Genomic DNA, 8,741 nt, shown 5'->3' with positions numbered 1-8,741 from the left:
CTGCTGCTGTCCAATGCAGGAAACTGAATAGCCGGTTCTTCAGCCGACACACATGCGTTCAAGCGCGACGTGTGATGTACCGACGCCTAGTACACGGCACGTGATGATTCGTGTTAGGTGCTTGCATGGCCTACATTCGTGTCACGAGCTGGTTCCTCGAAGGAGCGTCTTGGAAAGCTTCCACACTGACTGACACTGGTACCGGTAGGAGGTGCTTATTTGTTCTTCTGCACACCACATATCAGTGGCCGTTTCTTGAAGGAAGCATCAGCGTTGGTTGCTGCTGTCAAATATTTCAAATAAACATAAAAAGGGTTCATGCTGAAAATAATAAGGAAATAATTGGAAATGTGAAATTATTTATACGATGTCATATCATAACACAGTGACAGAGGAGGAAACAACAGAGAGAATTCATGGAGGAAGTTAGCTAGTGGTGTACAACGGTGATTTATCTATGTATATTTTTGCTAGACAAATACTATACACCTCTGTATTGCCATGTTTGTCCACTGTACACACCCAGGCTACGAGGCACAAACGTTTAGCGAATTTTTATGTGATTGGATCATTAGAGTAACCACCAAGTAGGTACGTGAACATGAAAAACATTGTGAAATGGGGCAGGTACTGAGCATACTATAGCTCACTATATATTTCCAAACATGATTGGTTCCTGCATTATTCCGTCATGTTCTTGCATAGGTAAAAGCGCAAAAAATATAAATATATAGCCCTAGCAACTAACAAGAGCATGCCACATGCCTCTAAAGAGAGCAAACTTTAGCATCCCTACTACTCTCACCTGGGGGAGACAAAAAGCGACATGTGCAAGACAGCCAAAGTACCTGCTCTTGACTTCTCATGTGTTAATTAGCCTCCGGATTCATTCATTATTTTCGTAGTGTTCCTCCCCCTTCTCATTTTACTCCTATAACTGTAATTCACACTTAACTACACTGCAATCATGCTTCCTGTGGAAGAAAAAGGCAAAGTTTGAACAAGCCTCCACATCACTTCCAAGTTAACCAACACTAGTTTTTCTAATACAGCTGAAAAATAATTTATCAATGATTTCAAGAGTCAGCGAGAGTTGGTATGGATAACTAAATGGCACAATTCTATAACTGATCAGAGAGCTGAATCATGTATTATTTTGATGTTGCTTTCACCAACCCTGATGTGGTGTCCAGATTTTGAGCATCCTGCATATGGATTTGCTGGTGATTTGTAAGCAGGATTCAATTTTAAAAGGTTTTAGGAGGCAAAAGGTATTTTAAATTACCATGCGTGGTCGTCCACCAGGATAACTTAGGTTACTGTTATTACTTTTACTAGGTCAAATCTTATCGCTGTTTTGTCTGTTGATTGAATGATGTTTATTTTGTGATGCCTGGAAAATTCCTAATAATATAACCTTAGCAATTTATCAAGAGTAGAATTAGCGAGTACTTAATGAACTCCCTTAACATAGAAGGTTACAAAGGTTAAGCTAACAACAATTGATTAGACATAATAATTAACAAACATCATGATGCCAGTTACACTTAGCTGATCGTGGAAGGGAGAACTACAAGCTTTATTGACTGTTGAAGACTGCCCTTAGCTTCCAAGAGATGACTGTTTACTAGGAGTACTGTTTGCTGCTGAAGCTGAAGCCAAGGTCAGACTTGAGAGGTGCTTGTTTCTACGCTTCTGGAAAACTAACCTCACTTTACGTAATATAAGCTGACGTGTGATGAACATATACATGAAACCGTGCTTTTAAGCTAGGTACCTAGCTAGGATGAATGCAACAGCAACATAAAACGACATGGGTTCGACGACCTCACTAGCCTTATAACAAAAGAAAGGCATTTCTTTTGCATGATATGCAATGAGAAGGAGCATACATATGCATGAGAAACATACTATTCTAAGGTACAAATGCACATCTACGAATGCACATTGTTCTAGGCTACAAATGCACATCATCAATGGAAACATACTATTCTAAGGTACAAATGCACATCTACAAATCACTACCAAAAACCAGAGCATTTGTGATAGTGCGAAACAAGTCACGAAATATGGTTTTACTCTCATGGAAATAATATGTACCATCACACATCAACTTTCACGATAATAGACACACAGAAAAACTATTTTTATGAGAGTTCACTGCCATCGATGGACAATTGGATTAATATTTATGCGTAATAGGGAGACAATAGAGTTCAAGCTTACATAAATAGAGTTCAAGGGAAAAACAGAGGCTCAAGCTCTTACATAATGGTAGAAAACCGAAGATCAATCACTCTTTCATTATATATGTTGGTAACAAATATCCTAATCAGAATTATTCATCATCATAGTTAAATCATTTATGCCAGTAAATTGCCCTCAAGGCTTGGCCTATACATATATATATGTGCAACAACACCAGACCAGCGGTTTCGCTTTATGTATCTCAGTCAATCCCTACTCCAGTTTGTTAAAACTGAAATAAAGGCAAGACAAACTCAAAACATTATTGAGCCAGGAAGACAGGTGGGCTAATCTCATCATCATAATAATTAACATGACATCTAGCTAGTAGCTAGCTACCCCATATACACAACAAATCCAAAAATTCCACAGCCCCAAATTTCGGAATGAAGTATTTTTAGGTACACAATCATGTAAGCTCGAAGGGGTGCCCTATATATATATATAGAAGTACTACGTATGTATATATAAGCATATCAGTGTACCAACTACATACATGCATGTTGGCCTGACTATCATAACCAACCTGTGCGTCTGCTTCCGTCTGGCTGGTACGGTCTGTTTACCTGCTCCACCGCCAACTGATGAGCATTGGCCATGGAATCTGGGTGACCACTCTTGACGTCTGAGGTGGGCGTCAATCATATACCGTGTCTAATATAGGACATGCACACAGTCACCCAGACCTAGCTTAGCTAAGGTTATACTAATATACTTGCATGCATGTTTCATATTATCTTAGGTCCATGTTACCTTCTTCACCAGCTGTTCCTAATCTGAGCTTATCCATTTCACAAATTTCTTTCTGCACGCAAAAAAATGGCTAAAAGACGAGCTTGACATTATGAATGGAAAGTAGCAAAAAGTCAACATCTCGTTGATTATAGCATATAACCAGAAGGGACTAAGCATGCACTCCTATCTTCAAACTGTACATGTAGAGTAGCACGTTTATGTTTTTTTCCCCTTTAATGAGCGCCCAAAATAGTTGGTGGTCGTCTTCTTCCTTTTTTCCATATGTAAATTTAATAAAGATCATTGATTCATTGTCCAAAGACGGTATGACTTGTGACACCGTCTCTAAAAGTTGACGCATTGACCCTTCATTTCGTTTTGCAACATAACTCTATTACCCAGAAAATCATGGCCCCCACATGCCACACATGAAAGTGCTTCAAATGCGAATCCAATGCATGCCATACTTTGTAGGAAAATTGGATACTTTACAAGTAGGGAGAGGAAAATCATTTACTTTGCAGAGGGCTCTAGCTGGAGCTAGGCCAGGTCATGAGGATATGATGACCTAGCTGTAGGGATGAAAACGGATCGATCAACGAACGGATATCACTGATATCATATTTGTTTTCATATTTTTGGTCGGATTCGGATTCGAATACGGATAATGTCAACCATGTCGGATAAGATATGATTAGATGTCGACATCACAAATATATGATTTAAGTATTCGGATACGGATACGGTATCAGATGTTGAATATTCGGACTCGGATATCTGAACCCCTCTAAACGAATTCGGTCTCGAATACGGTCGGAAAATATCCGTACCATTTTCATTCCTACCTAGCTGCAAGAGCTATATCTAGTCTTTCTTTAGTACTCGCCACGTCCCAAAAAAAGTGATGTTCTGTGATTTAAAATTTATCCTTAAAAAAAAGATGTTTTGAGTTTTAGACATGTCGTTGGCCCACAAATTCAGTGCCAAATTACCAATTTGAGATGCGCTGCTGATTGTTGCCTGTCTCGGATCTCAGCATGCTTGCAAGCAGCGTGTCTTGAATAGGAAGTAAACCATGCAACCTCTCTTCTTTCAAGGGAACCATATATGACATATTAAGGGTATTAGGGACATTTCTCTTGTCCACCAATCTGTCTAAAAGATCCTAAAAACATCACTTTTTTAGGACGGAGTACGTACCGTGATTCCTCAGCATTATGACGATGGTTATGTTAAGCTTGCTGATCAGCTCGATCCATAGATGGATGAAATCATGAAGAGACATAACCGCGTTCATACTGCTGTGCTGGCTATTATTGCCTTTCGTTGACAGCGATCAACGCACGGCCGGCCACGACCCACGAACCACCCTAGCTATACATCAGTGATGATCGGTTGACCAAAGGTGACCCACTAGCTATGTAGTCTGTGTTCGTTATATATATATATATGCATGATAACTAACTGCCTAACCAATCAACTTTAAACAGTCGGAGTTGGATGATTGTAGATTGACCTTTTCTCCGTTCCACGGCCAGACACTGCGACGGATTAAGCTGGTGCATGCGTACGATCTACGTACTAACCATCGGATCAATAATGGCGTCCGACTATAGGGTTGCAGTTTTTTTTTTTTGCCTTTTTTTGGCTTATCGGGTTGACTCTGATCAGGCTCTGAGCTCGCTTATTAGTTGGACTAAAAGATGAAATTCCACCAAAAACGTGTGCTGGGTGTGATCGCCTAATGATGAGTGTGTGGCTCAACATGCGCGCGGTGCCTATATACTACTCTCATGACATTTGTCTAGCATAATGTGCTTCTGTTAGTGTAAATAGATCTCTCTAATGACTACACAGCTAAGTTCTCTAAGACCTTATTGTTGAAAGATGTATTTGGAATGAGCTATGGCTATGTTTGATTCAACTTCTGAAAAGTCCTTATGCTGTCATCAAAAAAAAAAATCAAATAGGTATAACCAGAAGCTGTTTTTCCCTGAAGCAACTATTTTTTTGCATAGTATAACCCTTTGTCCTAAATTATAGGTCATTTTGGCTTTTCTATATACATAATAAAAGTTGTGTATCAAGAAAACCCAAACCCAAAATGATATATAATCTAGAACAGAGGGAGTACAATTTTAGTAGCATCTTGGACCCTGCTTTTGGCTTTCAGCTTTTTGAAATGGGTGAAAAATAAAGAGACGTTTTACAACCGTTTCAAGGGAGATAAAGAAAGATGGCAGGTTCATATAGTTGTTTTAACCAAATACCTTATAACTTTTTATAGCATATATAGTTCACAATATTTTTTTCACAGCTCACAACTCAATAATTTTTTTCATAGCTTACAACTTAATGAAACAAAATCTATGCAGCTAAGTTCTCCCAGACCTTAATGCTGAGAGATCTAACTGGGGAGTACTCCGCTGCGTCCGCTTATGGGGCGATGTTCTTTGGATCTACACCGATGCACGGTGCCAAGATCATTTGGAAGACGGCCGCGCCGCCGAAGGCCCGCTTCTTCTTTTGGCTGGCCATCCACGAGCGATGTTGGACAGCGGATCGGCGTTTCCGGCATAGCCTTCAACAGTCCAACGCTTGTATTATCTGTGACCAGGCGCCGGAGACGTTGGATCACCTGCTATGCGGCTGCTGTCTCGCTAGGCAAGCCTGGCACATCTGGATTCTTAAGCTGCATTTGCGCATTTTGCGCGCCAGAGGAGGAGGAATCTGCGATCGGCTGGTGGTTGATGTCCAGGAAGTTGATCCCAAAGACCCTGCGGCAAGGTTTCGACTCTTTCTTCATGCTGATGGGGTGGATACTCTGGAAGGAACGAAATGCGAGAATGTTCAACGGCTTGGCTATGAACGTTGTCCAGCTAACGGACGCAGTCGAAGCTAAGGCCAGACAGTGGTGCTTGGCGGTTCTTCTTGGCGGTTCTTCTTAGCGGCTGTGTAAGGCCAGACAGCAGACTTCGGTTCTTCTTAGCGGCTGTGTAATGCCTCCTGGCGATGTTTGCCTGTGTGCGTTCATCTCTAGCCTGCTGCTAGCCTTGTCCTTGTAAGCGTTTTGGGTGCTCTTCTTTGTTTGGCTTTGGTTTGGTAACCTGTTTGTTACCAGAGGTTGTGAACGTTCTTTCTACTTAATGAAAAACACGTCGTCTGACGTGCTTTCAAAAAAGAGATCTAACTGGGGACAACAGACAACCACTCCTAAGACATCACATGTGGGTTCACCTTGAGGTCTAACGTATTTGTAGAATTTTTTTTAGAGATGGTCAGATTTAAGTTGATCTCTATAAGTGGTCGGTAACATAGCTGTTTGTACAGTTCACTTGTGACTAAGTGTAGAATTCTATATTTTTTATTATTAGCTTCTATGAAATTTTTATTCTAATACTTCACCTAGTTTCAACTACAAATTAAGTCACCCTAGTAGAGAGACCACCGGACTATGCGGTACAGAGGGTCAGCTAGGGTTAGCTGAACTAAGAGGAGATAGTATCACCGGATTGATCCAATGCTTAGTCAACGAATCATCCGGTGGTCTACAGAGCAGTTCTAGTAAGGTTTTCTGACCACTAGATTAGTCTGGTGCCTAGCATCGGACTATGCGCTACTATGTTACTGCACCGGAGTTCAAACGACTAGTTCTTGAAGTGGAAGTATTCATACCCACTCTATCTCAGTCATGGCCCTTCTCTCGTCTTTCTATGTAGGATGATACATCTATTGGAGAGCAATGGGGGTTCAAGCTTAGTGGAGTGATTAGGAATTGCTAATTACAAGATTAATGATCGAATCCATTAGTGCTTAGGGAACAACAGGTGTGCATCCACTTTTCTCATTAGGTTTGGTTAGATCAAGTGAGAGTTTATGCTTGTTAATCTTAGTGCGACATCACCTAGACGATTTGGTGGTGACTGGGAGCTTGGTGATCTCCCAATGGAGCTTGTGAGAGACCCAATTTATGTTGTGAGCAGTTGTGGGTGATTCACTATGCCTGAGTGATGATGAATCAGCCTGTAGAGAGCATGTGGTCGTTGCAACGATCAAGGAGGAGCTATACCCTTGCGTGGGTGCTCTAATGAGGACTAGTGGGAACGACTCTTCGATACCTCAGAAAAAGATCGTTGTGTTTCTAATCCTTTCTTTACTTTGAGCATTTGCATTTGTGTAATTACTTTCATGTTTTTACATTCTTTGTATTGCCATGCTAGTGTAGCGATGAAACCAGAGTGCAAAACTTTATGCGTAGACTAGAAACACATACTAGGCACAAGGGGGGAATGAGTTAAGTGATAGGTTTTAATTTTGTGAGAATTTTAGATTAGCCCAATTCACCCTCTCTCTTGGACATCTTGATTCTTTGCAACCTTTTTGTGTCTCCAAGCAAAGACTGATCTAGAGGTATGAACTTATAATGAATCATCATACCTATTTCATAATAAAAAATCTTCATTTTTGAATCATAGTACGCATGCAGATATTTTCTAAAACACACATACACTCACTCCTATGAATATATATCCATATATCATCTCTATAAGCACCTTTTTTGAAAGATTGAATGACAGATATTGAGATTGATAAGTCACCACAAGCATCTCTCTGCTGATGAGCACATCGCCTATCATTGATATAGTATCATGTTAGATAAATTCTGCCATAAGGAACCTATCTGAATTCGCAAAATCTTCATTTAGAATGTGTAATTACACAATGGTGTTTCTGTATTTCAAAAATAGTTGTATATAATATTATTGATTCATATAGCACCAAGACAAAATATTTTGGCAATTTTGTAGCAATAAGTTTTTACATAATTTATTTAGTAACAATGGACTTTGACACTTTCAACATAGGATATGTTTTCTACTTCCTTCATTCCAAATTATATATAGACCTGGCTTTTCTAAATACATGATTTACTACGTATCTAGATATAGCGTAGATCTAAATGTATAATAGAAGCTATGGATTTAGAAACGGGAATCCTAGCGCCCGAACGTCCGGACAGACATCGTATCCGGACGCCGCTCCCGCACCACCTTCGTACATACGCGCGGTTCGCTCGCCCACGCTCAGGCGTACATAGGGACTACCTAAACTTGCTCCATCTAGACGCAGCACCTGTGTCTACTCCCGCCGTGCACCCGGAAAAGCCCGCTCCCTTTCATGTGCCCATATGCACATAGGGGGCCGATCCCAATCACCTGTCCCGCCTGTGTATGCGCACCCACACGGCCCCGCACCATCCCAAACACTATTCACATCAAAGAGAAAGAGAGTAGGGGCAACACATGCCTAGCCGGCGTCGGAGAGGAGGAGGCACTGAGGTGAGGCAGTAGAAAAAGCGAGGAGAGATAAAATACCTGATCTACTTTTGAAACATCCAAAAACAATAGTTGCAACATAAGTTTAAAGGCAGTTGAAACATTTGAAACATACTTATGAAACGCTTGAGAAAACACAACTGAAACACACTTGGAAATCATTGCAACTATAAGCAAACATCCAAATAAACACACATGCAACATATGTGTAGAACATATATAACATCCAAAAAACACAACTGAAACGCGCGTCTGGAAAACACAGGCGAAACATATTGCTGAAATATCTAAAACACTCAAAAACATACTATTGCAACATGCCTTTAAAACAATTGAATCATATGCAACATCCTCCGATCTACTTTTGCAACATCCATATAATTCAACTACAACATACCTCTGAACCTTCTGAAACAATCAAAA

Source organism: Sorghum bicolor, chromosome 3, assembly GCF_000003195.3.
Source record: "Sorghum bicolor cultivar BTx623 chromosome 3, Sorghum_bicolor_NCBIv3, whole genome shotgun sequence".
NCBI lineage: Eukaryota > Viridiplantae > Streptophyta > Magnoliopsida > Poales > Poaceae > Sorghum > Sorghum bicolor.
Note: the sequence above shows the minus strand (reverse complement) of the source record.